Below are 17807 nucleotides of genomic sequence, written 5' to 3'. Positions count from 1 at the left end.
GGTGAGGCTGGGGCAGGCCTTAAAGTGGAGGGTCTCGTCTCAACATAAACTCTTTCAGCGTGTAATCCGAACCCACTAGTGTGTGTAGAGTTATCTCTCTCTCTCTCTCTCTCTCTCTCTCTCTCTCTCTCTCTCTCTCTCTCTCTCTCTCTCTCTCTCTCTCTCTCTCTCTCTCTCTCTCTCTCTCTCTCTTTTAAACTAAGACAAGGGTTTATAAGGGCTGTCAAATGACGTACCTAGTGAAATTGCAAACAAAAGCTGTTATCCTATCTCAGCTCATCTGAAGCCTGCTTCTAGAAACTCATTTATTTCATGAGAAATGTACTTTGAAACTATTACATAGGGAACTCTCATATAGGGACCATCATATAAGGGACCTGGGGAAAGTGCAAATCAAGAGCTGTAATCCTTCATCCACTAAGTTGAAACCTATTCCTAGAGGGCCATTTATTTCATGAGCGTGTTATCTCCCTTAGTAGGAATAGCCTTTATTTATTAAATCTCTCTCTCTCTCTCTCTCTCTCTCTCTCTCTCTCTCTCTCTCTCTCTCTCTCTCTCTCTCTAGTTGTATTATCACAATGTACCTTCATTCCCATATTTACTTTATAAACAGACTGAATAACCTTTCTTTACAAGATCCACGGTGAAAGCAACACTCTCCCATATCTCCCAGTGAACGCAAGGCATGAACTTACTCACACTCACATCATCCCAGAAACACCCTCACATCAAGCCAGAAACACACTCACCCTCACATGAGGCCTGTAAGTGTTATCTCGGTCCCCCTTCAGTTATCAGCGTGGTTGGACATTGTCTATGACCGCGAGTGTGACGTCACTGATAAGGTGCCCCGCTTCCTTCTCCTTCTTCCTCCCTCTTCTCCACCTGTCGCCTCCATCACTAAATATATATATAGTAAGGGGGAATTCCCCGGCGTTGCCCGGGTCTGTCTACCTGTCTACCTTCTACCTGTTGTTCGGCTAAGAACCGAACAACTCGCCATAAACACCCAAATATCAGAACTATTCACTCTACCCACCATGAGAGTAAGAAGAAGACCGGAACACGAAGATGCCAACGTAGACGACACAGCTGAAAATGCCATGCCCACTGCACCTGAATAATCTTTATATGTGTTTTCTCCCTTTTTCCGCTTTATTCGTCCCTATTTACGTCTCCCGTTCGTCGCCCATTTATGCCCTATTCTTCTCCCCCTTTACGCCGCACTCCTCCCACAGAATATGCAATCATATTCAATGAAACATGTCTAAATGAAAACCTGTTGCCAGAATACACCAATATATATGTGTGTGTAAATCACGAAGAAATTAACACGTGATGAACAATGTGACAGTGTCAGACCAGGAAGGAAGTATTAAGACAGGAATCTCTTTAAATACTTGTTAAATTGTTGGCACTTGTGTTACTCACGTGATCCCAACAAGCGAGGTGACTCGATGAAATATGTCTCGAAAATTTACCACCGTGTGCTGTCAGGTGTTGGGTTAAGGGTCTGACTACGTCCAATCCATTTGAACAGTCAGTGTGGTCTAGCGGGTTAAGTACTGGATACGTTAAGATGCATGGAACCCTGGTTGCCTGGGTTCGAATCCTTCAGGTAAAGAATAAATTCATAAATAAATTCAATTTTTGTTCCAAATGTTTTTCCTAGCAAAGTATTTTAATAAATTCTGAGGAAATTTAAAATATTAAATTTCTACTTATTGTCAAAGTTCCCACAGTCCCTTAAGATATACATTAATTAAAATGTTTGTATTTGTGAACTGTTAACTGTTATATTAGAAAGTAACCATAATATTCTAAGGCATACTTTATCTATAAATTATTTTTCTGCTCGTGTTTACCAACAACTACGCTGTTAGGAACTATTTAATACGTAGAGATCCTTTACCTTTGACCTCCAACCCGTCCTCAGATCTGGTATTGCTAATCATTTTAAACGTCCAAACTGTATGGTTCGATACTTGGCAAATTCCTCACGAAACTTCAAACACCGTATTTGTGAACACAAGAGTATATCTTACCGCACTGGTTTGCCCATTAGGCAAGTTGTGTCCTTTGCTATTCGAGATCACTATGAAGATATGGGCAACCCTTTCACTAACAACAATTTCACTGTTCTGTTTTCTAGTTCATCACGGTTGGAACTCAACATATTGGAGAGAATCTCATGTGTCAGAATGAGACTAGAGTTGAACAACTCAGAGTCCTCGACTCATTACGGGCTCACCATAGTCCGTGCTACATGGACACTTCATCCTGAGTAGCTAAATCTTTAACAACAACAACCTCGACTCAGCTGTTTACGCACTAATTGTCGTCTTCTTGAAGTATTGTTGAGTTTTCTACTTTCTTTTTATTTTTCTTGTATATATCTTTCTTCTCTATTATGAACATAATTTATTTTATGTTTTAAATTTAAGTTATTTTAAGTCATATAATGAACCATACAATTTTGAACTATATATTATTAATTTTAGCTGATTTTGCGTCAACCCGTCCTCGACTCAAGTTCATTCCATTTAGCGGTCGACCCCCACAGGCGCATTCATAAATTTGTGCATGCTGTTCATTCAAACCCGAAATTTTCTCAAATATAAATTAATATTATAATATATTAGCATATTGTGCATATATAGGCATAGGTTAGGTTAGTTGTTTAGGTTCTGTTGGCGATTACTACAAATAACTAACTACTGGTATTTGTAGTACGTGGGTGAAGCACTTATAACGTTGTGGTTCGAACAAAATTCGTCAGTGAAGCACTTGTTCCGAAAGTGTTCGAACGTCAACAGTTGTGAGTCGTGTGTAAACTGTTTTTCATTCATAAACAGGGGGTTTGGCGAGTGCATGGAATCACTTTTGGGTCTTTGTTTAGAGGACGGGCTGGATCGTGCAACCCATTCTCGCATACAAAGATCCAAGCTTTTTAATCCAGCTGCCAAACCTGGAAAACAAATTCCAGTTTATGAATGAAAAATGGCTTACACACGAGTCACAACAGATGACGTCCGAACACTTCCGGAACAAGTGCTTCGCTCAGGTCCTCTGTTTTAACCACAATTCTATAAATGCTTCACACACGTACATCAAATACAAATAATTACCAAAAGAACCTAAACACCTAACCTAAAGTAACCTACGCCAAACTATACATACAATTTTTATGTATAAGAATATTAATTTATATGAGAACAAACCAATTTTTTAATACACAGTATATTAAAACTGATGAATGCGTCTAGGGAGGACGGCCACTGCTTTAAACAGCCTAGTGTGAGGACTGGTTGGATTGTAACAGGTCGTCAGCGAAACACTGTTCGGTAAATGTTCGAACGTATCAGGTGTGAGTTGTGTGTAAAGCGTTTTTTATTTATAAACAGCGAGTTTGGCGGCCGCATGGAATTGACATTGGTCTTTGATGACGAGAGCAGGCTGCAGTTGTGAATAATGAATAGCGAACAAAGGAGCAAAGGGCTTAGAATATTGTTCAATTCAGGTTTCATTCTAGCAATATGAACTGATTCTAAATTGTTAAGGTCCAGTCCAAACGAACAAGAAGTCAGTATATTGAAGTCATTGTAAGTGAAAGGGTGTTCGTGGACCTCTACGGATTCGTGGACCGAGGAGAATGCTACTTGGCTTACGTGTCAGTCAAACACGGTAAGTGATACTTATAAATATTCACTGATACGGAATTTAAAGAATCGTGTAATGTTCTATAAGTATCAGGTATTACGTGTGTGTGTGTGTGTGGATGTGTGCGTGTTTGTGTATGTGTGGGTGTATGTGTCACACACGAGACCAAGTCTACAAGTGCAAGCAACTTTCACAGTGCCAAGCAAGTGATGCTGCAGAGATGGAGCCTACGTCATCTCAAAGCCGAAGAGTGCTTTCAAAATTTTCATGGACGAATGCGTCCCAACCTTCCGAAGCTTTAGGTGTTTGACGGTGAGAGAGGGGAAAGGAGAGAGAGAGAGAGAGAGAGAGAGACGGAGGGAGAGAAAGAGAGACGAAGCTCGGGGCTTTTATACAAAGAAAAACGCCTTTTAAACCGTCTCTTTACAACAATACCCGTTTTCAATTACGTTGTCAAAAGTAAAGAAAACTGATATTTTCGTGTTTACAAAAGACACAGTATCGCTGAGCCTAACTATTTACCGTGATATTCTCAAACCCTCTATTATGCCTATATTTACCTGGCATTTTACTCGTGAAGTATTCACTACCAGTGTGATGGACTCACCTGGTTGTTACCGCCTAGTTGTGTTTGTAGGGCCGAGCAAGCGCTCCCTAGCCCCCACCTTTCCAACTCCCAGTGAGTTAGTGCAATGACAGTCTTTCATCTTGTTTCCTTAGGATGCGGCTTATTACATCGGCATCAGCGACGTCTTGTATAGCTTCATCTCATTTACAAGTGACTCACTTATACTAATGAAGTTTTCCTGAGGTCTCTCCGGCTCGTCTGTGCCTCCCGCTTCAACCCGTGTCCTCTGGTCCTTCCTCGTCTGTGTCTCCAGCTTCCACCCGTGTCCTCTGGTACTTCCTCGTCTGTGTCTCCAGCTTCCACCCGTGTCCTCTGGTACTTCCTCATCTGTGTCTCCAGCTTCCACCCGTGTCCTCTGGTACTTCCTCGTCTGTGTCTCCAGCTTCCACCCGTGTCCTCTGGTACTTCCTCGTCTGTGTCTCCAGCTTCTACCCGTGTCCTCTGGTCATATCCTTTCTAATATTGAACTTTTCCTCTTTGTTCACCTTCTTAATTTTTAATTTCCCTTCATATATTTTTCTTTGTAATAATATAATTCCTGATTCACTGGATGAGTTCGCGGCTGCTCTCTCTCTCTCCCTCTCTCTCTCTCTCTCTCTCTCTTTGTAGAAGTGGGGTCTAGAGAGATGGCGGGTCTGGTCGTATGCATCATAACCAGTCATTTAGAGGCAATGTTTGGAGCAGTAGGCAGCTGACTCTTGTGATGGTGAGTATAGAGGCAGAGGAAGGAATATAGTGATAAGGTATCTGGTGTTGGTGACACCATGAACACATACTGGCCTATTATGACCAAAATATGTTAATATAAATATTGTGAACGTCAATGATGTATGTTTTACTATTTGACAACAATTATTTTGGTTTTAGAAAATTTAAAAGATCGTGCCGGTCCCAGAGCCTGAAATAGGCTAACATGTGTTGTTGATGTTATGTGCACTGAGTCGCCCCACCACCATATTCATTCCTCTCCCTCCATACCCACACTTCCGAGAACCAGCCGCTTGCTTTATCACATCTCCTGAAGGTGACGCACACATCCAGACCTCTCCCACTCCAAGCCTTCCTTCTCCATACGCTCCTGTCTCTAGAGGAACACACACATAGACAGGGACAGAGACGCAGACGCACATATAGAGAATCAAAACTAGAGGTACAATCGAGTCATAGAGAAACACTGACAGACATAGACACAAACAGAAGAGAAATATTTGAGAGTGACAGACATATGAAAAGACAGAGAGAGATGATGTTTATTTCATTTTAATCTTCATTACACAAAAAGGGTTACAACATTGGTTACATGCAAGTACAAGGCTACTTGTCACAGGTTGTCGAGTTCCTCCAGTTTTTCAGTTGGCGGGCAGGAACCATTGATGCAGTGATCATTTCCTCTCTGTATCGGCATACTAAGGCGCTGGAAGCTGAAACTGACGGCTTTAGGGTCTCTAGTGAATTCAATTAGCTTAAAATCCAGCTCTTTCACAAACTAGCAACACTTTTACCCCAGGCACCAAGTGTCTCTGAGGCAATGGGGACAAAATTATAGTGATGATCAAGATCTCTGTATTTACGAGATTTGGCTGCTTCCCGGTGATTGGCAGCACCGCCTGGCTGTGCAACACTAAAGTCAACATAGGTATTGGCTAAAGTTGAAACGCAAGTGTAGTCCCGCACCAACTGTATACCATTCTTCCAGGGGTTCACCGTGATTCCGTCTTGGCGACCGACAGGCTCGTCAGAGTTGCAGGGCATTAGGTAACGAGGGTCTCTACTGGACAACCGGCTGTGATAAGGCTCTTCTTAATAATGTCATTTTCACATACACTATTTCTGCTTTGATTCTATAACGTTGTGTGGTTTATGTCAGTTTGCCAGATATTCGGTCACTCGTGTACACTGTTTTACTGGTCATCCCTGCCAAGTTAGTAGGAGCTGCCCAGTCCTCAGTCCCCTCATCTGGCCTGTGGAGGGGGCTGAGGGCTGGGCAGCTCCAGTATTTTCTATTAATTTGGGATAGATGAACAGGTAATGTCCCCTACGGGCTCACCATAGCCCGTGCTACTTGGAACTTTGTTCTAGGTAGCAAATCTTTAACAACAACAGGTAATGTCGCAGTGATATACAAAATATTGGGTAAAAAATTTAGACTTGGGGAGTGGTCAAGCCTCAGGAAACAGAAACCAACAGAACTCTGAAATAATGAATTGCGTTGGAAGTGGGTACTTTTCTCTTGTCCTTGTAACATTATATCATCAATTCACTTGCCTCTGTTAGGTAACCCCTAGCACGGGTTACCTAGAAGCCGGTCGGCCGAGTGGACAGCACGCTGGAATTGTGATCCTGTGGTCCCGGGTTCGATCCCAGGCGCCGGCGAGAAACAATGGGCAGAGTTTCTTTCACCCTATGTCCCTGTTACCTAGCAGTAAAATAGGTACCTGGGTGTTAGTCAGCTGTCACGGGCTGCTTCCTGGGGGTGGAGGCGTGGTCGAGGACCGGGCCGCGGGGACACTAAAGCCCCGAAATCATCTCAGGATATAACCATAGTTAGAACAATCCATCTAAAAAATAAAATAAACTAACTGTTGTTTGTGAGCAATCCCTTGTGTGTTAATTGTACCTGGTGAAATACTAATGGGCTTATTGCCCTTTTTTGACCTACTGAGTGTCCTATAATTGTCAGGCTTTCCTCCCCGAATAAGTTAATGTTAGTACTGTACTTGAGTGATTCATAGCACACTGCTCCTCTACGGATTATTCGAGCTAGAAGACCAGGATCCTTTGTCCATTAGGTCTTGTCTACACCGGTCAAGGAAGTATATTGACATCTAATTTGCCTTCACCTTTCTCCAGGTTCCCTGATTAAGATAACTAAGGATAAAACTGTCAGATCACACCACCATGAAGGCGACCACGTGGTCATTACAATGGTAGCGTTCATTCAGTTAGTGATAAAGTTGTCCTCGGGGGGAATGAGACCACAAAAATGTTTAAAAACAAAAGTGAAATGTTCGACTTAAAGGTGAGGTCCAGCGAGTATACAAAGCTGCCTTTATGGAGTTTGGAAAAGTTGCCACGTCTCTGTACTTTGATACAGTTTTTCATGTCTCGGTGTATTGCTGTACCCGTAGCTGTACTACTCGTGTTTATATTACCTGTATCTGTAAGTATGAGTGCAACAGTATCTCTAGTTATGACTATAGTTATATTGTTGACACTTCTCTTATTATAACATTAACTAGATCTGTAACTATTCCATTGGCAATGGCTATAGTTATACCATCAATTGTATCTTTAGTTATGTCATTACCTATATTTGAACGTACATGGGTATTCTACCTGAGTGTACATCTATATTGATAACAGTATCTATGTTGGTATCTGTAGCTATTATTATATCTTTCTGTAGCTGGCCCTGTATATGTACTTTCACTTGCATAGGTACCTGTACCTAAACCTTGATATATATATATATATATATATATATATATATATATATATATATATATATATATATATATATATATATATATATATGTCGTACCTAGTAGCCAGAACGCACTTCTCAGCCTACTACGCAAGGCCCGATTTGCCTAATAAGCCAAGTTTTCATGAATTAATCAATTTTCTCTAATTTTTTCTTATGAAATGATAAAGCTACTCATTTCATTATGTATGAGGTCAATTTTTTTTATTGGAGTTAAAATTAACGTAGATATATGACCGAACCTAACCAACCCCTACCTAACCTAACCTATCTTTATAGGTTAGGTTAGGTTAGGTAGCCGAAAAAGTTAGGTTAGGTTAGGTTAGGTAGGTTAGGTCGTCGGAAAAACAATTAATTCATGAAAACTTGGCTTATTAGGCAAATCGGGCCTTGCATAGTAGGCTGAGAAGTGCGTTCTGGCTACTAGGTACGACATATATATATTATATTTATATTTAATATAATATGTCGTACCGAGTAGCCAGAACGCACTTCTCGGCCTACTATGTAAGGCCCGATTTGCCTAATAAGCCGAGTGATTTTCTTTATTTTCAATATTTTTTTCCAAATAGTTTATTTGAATTATTATTATTTTATATTAAGACCATAATTTATTGACTTAGTTGTGTTAGTTTAGGTTAGGATGGGAGCCGGTCGGCCGAGCGGACAGCACGCTGGACTTGTGATCCTGTGGTCCTGGGTTCGATCCCAGGCACCGGCGAGAAACAATGGGCAGAGTTTCTTTCGCCCTATGTCCCTGTTACCTAGCAGTAAATAGGTACCTGGGTGTTAGTCAGCTGTCACGGGCTGCTTCCTGGGGGTGGAGACCTGGTCGAGGACCGGGCCGCGGGGCCACTAAAAAAAAGCCCCGAAATCATCTCGAGATAACCTCAAGATAGGTTAAGATAGGTTAGGGTAGGTTAGGTAGGGTTGGTTAGGTTCGGTCATATATCTACGTTAGTTTTCACTCAAATTTAAACAAATTAACTAATACATAATGAAATGGACAGATTTATCATTTCATAAGAAAAAATTTGGAAAAATATATTAAATTCAGGGAAACTTGGCTTATTAGGAAAATCGGGCCTTGCATAATAGGCCAAGTACGACGTTCTGGCTACAAGGTACAACATATATATATATATATATATATATATATATATATATATATATATATATATATTTATATATTTATAATATAATGTATTAAGGGGTTTAAGAGCCACACATAGGCTAGTCTCCTAATTCTAATATATATATATAAATATATATATTATATATAATATATATTATATATATAATATATATTATATATATTAGAATTAGGAGACTAGCCTATGTGTGGCCCTTTAACCCCTCCCACAGTGAGAGTAGCTCAGGTGCTCTCTCCTCTACAGACAGCTGCTTGGGTATGTTACATTTCATGTAGGACGAACAGAGGCTTAGTGGTGACCATTATTTCCTATGTCCTTAATTTAATTAAAATCTATATAATTGTTAAAGTTAGAAACCAAATGATAAACCGTGACAAAATGATAATTATTTATGAAGTCTGAAGCAGGTTCAGAAACTAATTACCGGTGAGAGTGTAAAATAATGTGTTGTCATGTTTTTTCCTAGAAAAAAGTCAATTGCCTGTTGGGTCGTCTGGCAATCAATAGAGAAAAATTAGCTGCAGAGTTTGCAGAAAAATTTGCAGTAAAGGTTAGAGAGAAGTTAGCAGTTACAGACGCGAGTATCGTCGGGGAAGACTCATGTCTCAAGAGTTCTGGGAAGATCTTGTTGCTAGTATATGCTAGCATAATAGCTTACACTAGCTTACACTAGCTTAAACTACCTGAAACTAGCTTACACTAGCTTGCACTAGATACCTTACACTAGAATACTCTAGTTTATACTAGCTAACACTGGCTTACACTGACTTACACTACCTTACACTGATTTACACTAGCTAACAATATCTTACACTATCTTATACTAGCTTATAATAACATACATTAGCATACACTAGATAACAATATCTTAAACTAGCTTACTCTAGCTTACAATAACTTACTCGAGCTTACAATAACTTATTCTAGCTTACAATAACTTACTCGAGCTTACAATAACTTATTCTAGCTTACAATAACTTACTCTAGCTTACAATAACTTACTCTAGCTTACAATAACTTGCTCTAGCTTACAATAACTTGCTCTAGCTTACAATAACTTGCTCTAGCTTACAATAACTTGCTCTAGCTGACAACTGGTTACATTAGGTAACCTTGATATTACCTTGAGAATACCTTGAGGTTACCTTAAAGGTTTTGATGAGGTTACCTCGATGTTACCTTGAGGTTAAGTTTGAAGTTACCTTGAAGTTATTTTGAGGTTAAATTTACCTTATAGTTGCCATAAGGTTACATTGACGTTACCTTGAGGTTACCTTAAAGTTACTTTGAGGTTACTTTAAGATAACCTTGAGGTTAAGGTCATCTAAAAGTTACCTTGAGATTACCATAATGTTACATTGAGATTACCTTGAGGTTACCTTGAGGTTGCCTTGAGGTTACCTTGAGGTTGCCTTCAGGTTACCTTGAGGTTACCTTGAGGTTGCCTTGAAGTTACCTTGAGGTTGCCTTGAGGTTACCTTGAGGTTGCCTTGAGGTTGCCTTGAGGTTACCTTGAGGTTACCTTGAGGTTGCCTTGAAGTTACCTTGAGGTTGCCTTGAGGTTACCTTGAAGTTACCTTGAGGTTAAGGTTACCCTGTGGTGGAGGATCCGAGGATCAATGTCCCCTCTGCTCGGTCTTTGACCCGGTCACCTGGTCATCAAGATAGACGCGCTGCTCGAATTTTGTTGTATGTATCACAGCTTGGTTGATCAGGCGTCCTTTGGAGGTATTTATCATCATTTGTTCTGAACACCGCGAGAGGTTGGCCAGTTATGCCCCTTAAGTTTAGAGGGAGTGCAGGCGATGAGTCACAATAACGTGGCTAAATGACATGATCGACTTGAGAATGGTCCAGGACGGACCGAAACGTCGTCGTCCCTTCACATTCTAGTGTGTGGTCTTGTCATCATACTTTAGAAGGAGTGCTCAAACGTCTTGGACTCTTGATAATGAATGAATTATCTCTCATTGTACATATTGCAATTCTGATTTTCAAAGGGAATATCTTGTCCATTATGCTATGCTTCCTGGTCTCTCAAGTAGCTATTGTTGTGTGTGCAGATTTAAAACCAATCCCTTTAATTGTTTCAAATTTACACTTTTATATTGACCAGACCACACACTAGAAGGTGAAGGGACGTCGACGTTTCAGTCCGTCCTAGACCATTCTCAAGTCGATTGTAAATTTTTATATATATCTCGCATGCGTTATAAGAGAGTTTGACAAATTTTAAGCGGTCCAGATCAGAAAATTCTCTTCAGCTTTGAATGGGGCTGAGTAGAGTATAGGCTCTTAGAGTATTACAACATTCCTCAGTAGATAGCACCTGTGTATTTATTAAAAAGTACCACAATTTGTCTAGTGTCTCTTGTTCGAAAGCTTCTTATTATCCAACCTGTTAGTTTTATCATTTTTGCCATTTGTAGGTAATTGACTGTATTTTCTAAAAGTAATGTCTTCCGACAGTATATCTTCCAGGTATGTAAATTGCTCTTCGTTTATATATTGTGATTTCACTGCGTTGTAAATGTGGTTTCCGTTTTGATTGTTTTCGTTTTAATTACCGAATTTTATAAATCCAACTTGAGTACATTAAAATTTTGTATTCTACAATTACCTCCTTATTTAATCATTTTAAACAATTTTATGTTTATATGCACACATTTAAATAATTAAAAATTATTAAGATAAGATAAAAATGAAAGAAAACATTAATCGGTCTTTTGTAAGAGACTTACCACCTAATTGATATCCGCTTGATTGATCTCTAATTAACAATTTCACGAGTTATCCAGTTCCATTAATTACAAATCCCTCGTCCGTCCTTCATCCCCCGTTTTAGGGAATTACAGTACTTTTTTCCACCAACCCTTCTCTCGTTTATCATGTTCTGAAAGAGAGAGACAGACAGACAGACAAAGAAACAGACACAGAGACAGAAGAACAGAGAGTGAAAATGAAAGAGACAGACAAAAAGACATGATATATTCTTGACTGCAAAGTTCTGTAAGATCTGTTTGTTAATCTCCAACACTGAAGTCGAACCAATATAAAAATCTTTCAGTGGCAACTCATACTGATGCTGCCTCGTGGAAGGGCTTCTCTTCCTTCAAGGTTAGTTGAGGGAGGAAGTGGTGGGGAGGGGTGGGTAAGGTAAAGGATGTTGGGGGAGGGGATGGTAAGGGAAGGGGTGGTGGAGAGGGGCAGGTATGGAAAGGGTGGTTTTTTCAGGGGGGGGGGAAGAGAATGGAGAGGCATAGGGAAAGTGAAAAGTTTGGAAATGGGAAATGTGGTATGAGTTATGAAAGCAGGCGGGCTGTCCGCCTTGCTGGCACCATGTGTGTGTGTGTGTGTGGCAGCTAAGCTAAGCATGCTCTCTCTTGTCAGGGAGCTGTGAGAGTGTGGTTATTCACACGTATTTCAGCATATATGGTTGTCTATAGATGAATACTGTGTATATATGTAGTATTGTGAATATATTCACATTTACACACTCAGAGGCTTTCACACATGTTTCGATATTCTGTTTAGGAGTCGTTATTTTATTATGATTGATTATTGATTTATTGTTAATTATTTATATAAGGGGGGTGAGGTTTCTGATCAGTATTTCCTCTGTGAATTATTAATTGTGAGGCTAAGTTTTCATCGAGTAGATCGAGGCTCTCGGGCCACCAGCTGTGGGAGCGGGGCGTTTCATCTTAGAGTAATCTTTCTAACACTGGGTCGTTTAACATGTCGGTGGTGTTCCACACCCTGATGTCTTGATGCTGTAGTTTGATATTTACTGGCTGTATGTTCAATATTTCATGGAGCTCCTGATTTGTCTGATCAAATGGTGGACGGTGTTTTGCTGCTCTTCTTAGTGCCTTATTTTGCACTGCTTGTAGTTTTTGCATGTTAGTTTTCCTTATAGTGTGAAGTGGTACTGGAGGATATTCGAGATGCAGCCGGAATATATCTTTATATATAACTGTAGCTGTATGTTTGTGTTAAGGCTTCGGAATCTCCTCAGTTTTTCTTATGATTGTTTTTACTTTGTTTATTCTATCCTTGACGTGAATTTTTATACATGTTCTATTGCTCTTGAGTTCCAGTGTACATTCATATATTGGATAGGGCGATTGTCAAGGATAATGGGATCTGGGGTTCATTTTGTGATGTGTGTTATCTGGAACTTTGGTTTAATTTGTTTATTAAACCAAAAACCATTTGCTTCTGGGACTTGGATTTAATATGTTTTATAATTTCAGATTTGTTTATGAATTGTATTGCTGCCTTGGTCTTGTTAGCTAGTAGCGTCTATGATGATTGGCATATTATTTAAGCGACATTATCACCGTATGTGATGTATTCTCCATGCTGGGGTTGGGGCAGGTCAGCTGTATATATGTGGAAAAGCGTGGATGAAATGCAGATACTTGTGGTACTCCAGTTTTCATTTCGTTTCTGTACTCAAGAAGCTGCCGATATCGAGAATAGCCGTTTTGTTGTAGATAAAACTGCATAATGGGGCAGTAAATATCTGTGGAAGCCTTAGCTCCGATATTTTGTATTTTAGGCCTGTGTGCCAGACTTTGTCGAAAGCTTTCGAAACATCTCCGAGCACAATATTACACTGGTCTTTTTTCGATATTGCATTGGCTATATGCTCATAGATCACGGCTATAGCTGTATGGGCCCCTCTGCCGTTTCTAAACCCCATGTTGTCTGGTGTTATACTTCTCTTCCTCTTTCATGTACGTCAGCAGTCTCTAATTAATTATTTTTTCGAATATTTTGCCATGTATTTCGGGGAAGTGAATTGGTCTGTAAATTTCAATTTGGGTTGGGAATTTACCTAGCTTGGGGATTAATCTGACTGACATTTTTGAAGTTTGTGGGGAATAATCCAGACGCAAGAGCTGCTTTTAATGTTCGTGTATTCTAATGGGTTTCAGTCACTGGACGGTTGATTAATACCATTTTATTTATTCTGATATTACCTGGCGCCTTGTTCTTGAATCCTCTAATTATATTTTTGACCTCTGCGATGGTTGTGTGTGTTATTAGGTGACACTGATTGGGAATGTTGTTAATGTCTAATGTTTGCGTCGGAAGTAATGTTGCAGCTCTGTTATCACTAGAGTTGTAATTTTTCTTGCTATGATGGGGCAAATGTTGACATTTTCCTTGGTGTTTAATCTGAATATTTTTTCCCAGAACTTCCTAAATTTCTGTTCCTACTCTCTGTCTTCGAAGAGTTTATTTGCTGAGGTGTCCTTGATGGGCATTTCCTCAGCTGAGGTTCCCATCAGGGTTCAGCCACTTGGGGTGGACGGTAGAGCGACGGTCTCGCTTCATGCAGGTCGACGTTCAATCCCCGACCGTCCAAGTGATTGGGCACCATTCCTTCCCCCCGTCCCATCCCAAATCCTTATCCTGACTCCTTCCAAGTGCTATATAGTCGTAATGGCTTGGCTCTTCCCCCCCCCCCCCCCCCCGATAGTTCCCTTCCCTTCCCTTCCCATCAGGGTCTTACTTTTTCCAGAACTTTCCTGAGTTTCAGTAGTCGACTTGAATTTGGCTTATTGGGTCATCCCATATTTTGTTGAATTCTGTTTTTGTTTGATCCTGCAGCTCATCTTGTTGTTGTTTTTGTAATATTTTGTGCTCGTCCGTCCACCCATTGTAGAAGATTATTATATCTGGTTCACAGTGTTGTGAGCCACAGTGGCTGGGGTTGTGGGAGCGTTGTGTGGTGAGCTGCGGGGTTATGTTCGTTAATGCATTTTTCTACTGTGCAAATCCATTTGTTTAGTTCTATATTTACGCTTAATGTTTCCTTACCACTAAAGTCTGTGAAACTGATTTCCTGCGCACTGCTTTTGAACGCCTCGAAGATCTGTCGTCCTAATCTTTGACTCCTAAATGAGCTACCAGAACTCTGTGAGTCTCAGGACAATAATATCTTCGTGTGATACCGAGGTTATGAGAAGGGTAAAGAATGAGGCGTGTGGCGGCCTATTGCATGAGGCCCGACGCAGACTACGTGAATGGTCATACGCAGAAAGATAATTTGGATGGTAAGAGACGAAATGGCACATGGCTGCTAAAGTTCAACCATTTTAGTGCAGATATCTCCATAACTAAACCTGGACGGTCGGGTAAACAAAAATAATATCTGAAGCGAGCATAAGTTTGTCAACGCACGAACGACTTTTCAAACTTTTAATAACTGACGGATTTCAGACAATACACACAACCTAGGCTAGATTAGGTCCATAATATGCACCATCAGCAGGTTCATTAAAGTATTTCAGCCTGAGTACACTAGAAGAGAGAAGAACATGAGGAGATATGATCACAATGTGAAAGATACCAAGGAGAAATTTAATACTAAATTTCATTAAAGATTTTCACAAATTTTGGAAAAAAATTTCACTTAAACGAGTAAATGATCATGTATTAAATGTGGAAATATATTTTTCCGCGTTTTGGTTATGATAAATGATGTTTAGTTCGAGTCAGTCTCTCGATCTGCTGCTCCGTTAAAACTACAGTTTTAAAACTACGTCGGGTAGACCCCGTCTAGTGGAGAGTAGACCCCCGTCTAGTGGAGGGTAGACCCCGTCTAGTGGAGGGTAGACCCCGTCTAGTGGAGGGTAGACCCCGTCTAGTGGAGGGTAGACCCCGTCTACTGGAGGGTAGACCTCGTCTACTGGAGGGTAGACCCCCCGTCTAGTGAAGGGTAGACCCCCCGTCTAGTAGAGGGTAGACCCCCGTCTAGTGGAGGGTAGACCCCCCGTCTAGTGGAGGGTAGACCCCCCGTCTAGTGGAGGGTAGACCCCCCCGTCTAGTGGAGGGTAGACCCCCCGTCTAGTGGAGGGTAGACCCCCCGTCTAGTGGAGGGTAGACCCCCTCCCCGTCTAGTGGAGGGTAGACCCCCCCCCCCGTCTAGTGGAGGGTAGACCCCCGTCTAGTGGAGGGTAGACCCCCGTCTAGTAGAGGGTGGACCCCCGTCTAGTGGAGGGTAGACCCCGTCTAGTGGAGGGGTAGACCCCGTCTAGTGGAGGGTAGACCCCGTCTAGTGGAGGGTAGACCCCGTCTAGTGGAGGGTAGACCCCGTCTAGTGGAGGGTAGACCCCCCGTCTAGTAGAGGGTAGATCCCCGTCTAGTGGAGGGTAGACCCCCCGTCTAGTGGAGGGTAGACCCCCCGTCTAGTGGAGGGTAGACCCCCCGTCTAGTGGAGGGTAGACCCCCCGTCTAGTGGAGGGTAGACCCCCCCGTCTAGTGGAGGGTAGACCCCCCGTCTAGTGGAGGGTAGACCCCGTCTAGTGGAGGGTAGACCCCCCGTCTAGTAGAGGGTAGACCCCCGTCTAGTGGAGGGTAGACCCCCCGTCTAGTGGAGGGTAGACCCCCCGTCTAGTGGAGGGTAGACCCCCCCGTCTAGTGGAGGGTAGACCCCCCCGTCTAGTGGAGGGTAGACCCCCCCGTCTAGTGGAGGGTAGACCCCCCCGTCTAGTGGAGGGTAGACCCCGTCTAGTGGAGGGTAGACCCCGTCTAGTGGAGGGTAGACCCCGTCTAGTGGAGGGTAGACCCCGTCTAGTGGAGACTAGCTATCATGCCGGATGCCTGAACGGCCTCAAGCCGTTTACCGATTCAAAATATATTGAAAAACGTCCTAATTAACCCAAATCGCATACGTTGACCAAGTATATTTTTTTTATCTTGTTCTTCTTGAAGTTAATTCGCGGTGGATCCTCTCTTAGAGCTGAGAGCTCGTTCTTGAGCGTGAGAGCCCCACCAAGCCCAGCTATGTGCTCTACCTATCTCCTCTCGTAAATTTATTCTCCTCTATAATCTCTTTCTTCCCAATATTCTTAACCGCCATTCTTGGCCAATTCTGATGCTCTATCATGTAGCCTTTAAATATATTCTTGCTCCTCTTTCTATTTCCCCGTCTGCCAGATTCTCGAAAGCACTTACGCAAGCACTTACGAACGTGTACATCTTTCCTCAATCTTTGACGGCTTTTGTTACATTTATCAAACAGTTTACAAGCATGAAAACTTCCCATGCAACTTTTGTTATTGTTATAAACAGCCTCCTGGTGCTTCGGAGCTCATTAACTGTTTAATAATTGGAAACAAAGCCGCAAAAGATTGAGAAAAGATGTACAGGTTCGTAAGTGCTTGCGTAAGTGCTTTCGTGAATCTGGTCGGTCTTGTTTTCAATTGTTCATCAACTTTTTTTTGATGAAACAATTAACAACATTAACGATTATTACTGACTATTGTGGTTGTTCAGACCCGTATGACCGTACACGGGGCGTGAACACACGGGGCGTGAACACACGGGGCAGTGGTGTACACGGGGTGTGAGCACATGGAGCAGAGGTGTACACCTCCACAAGGACATCATAATAACGGGGTGCGCCTACGACAAAACCTTCGGAGTAGGATGAGGGGATCATGGGTTAGGCGTGCGGCTGGGCAGAGCCAGGACGATGGTTCGAGCCCACTGTCCTGCTCCAAAGATTTTCTCAAAGGGATATATGGTGAGTTTCGTCAAAGCCAAAACAAAATACAACATATTAATGTTGACCAGACCACACAGTAGAAGGTGAAGGGACGACAACGTTTCGGTCCGTCCTGGACCATTCTCAAGTCGATTGTGAATCGAGTCCATTCACAATCGACTTGCGAATGGTCCAGGACGGACCGAAACGTCGTCGTCCCTTCACCTTCTAGTGTGTGGTCTGGTCAACATACTTCAGCCATGTTATTGTGACCCCTCGCCAGCAACATTTTAATGATATCTGCCAATATACTCTGAAATGTTATTGAAATCTGTCCTATTTTACAGTTAACACACACGAATTTACAAATGATTGATG

Source organism: Procambarus clarkii, chromosome 22 (assembly GCF_040958095.1).
Source record: "Procambarus clarkii isolate CNS0578487 chromosome 22, FALCON_Pclarkii_2.0, whole genome shotgun sequence".
In the NCBI taxonomy this organism is placed as follows: domain Eukaryota; kingdom Metazoa; phylum Arthropoda; class Malacostraca; order Decapoda; family Cambaridae; genus Procambarus; species Procambarus clarkii.
The sequence above is the reverse complement of the archived record's forward strand: the minus strand, read 5'-3'. Positions refer to the sequence as shown.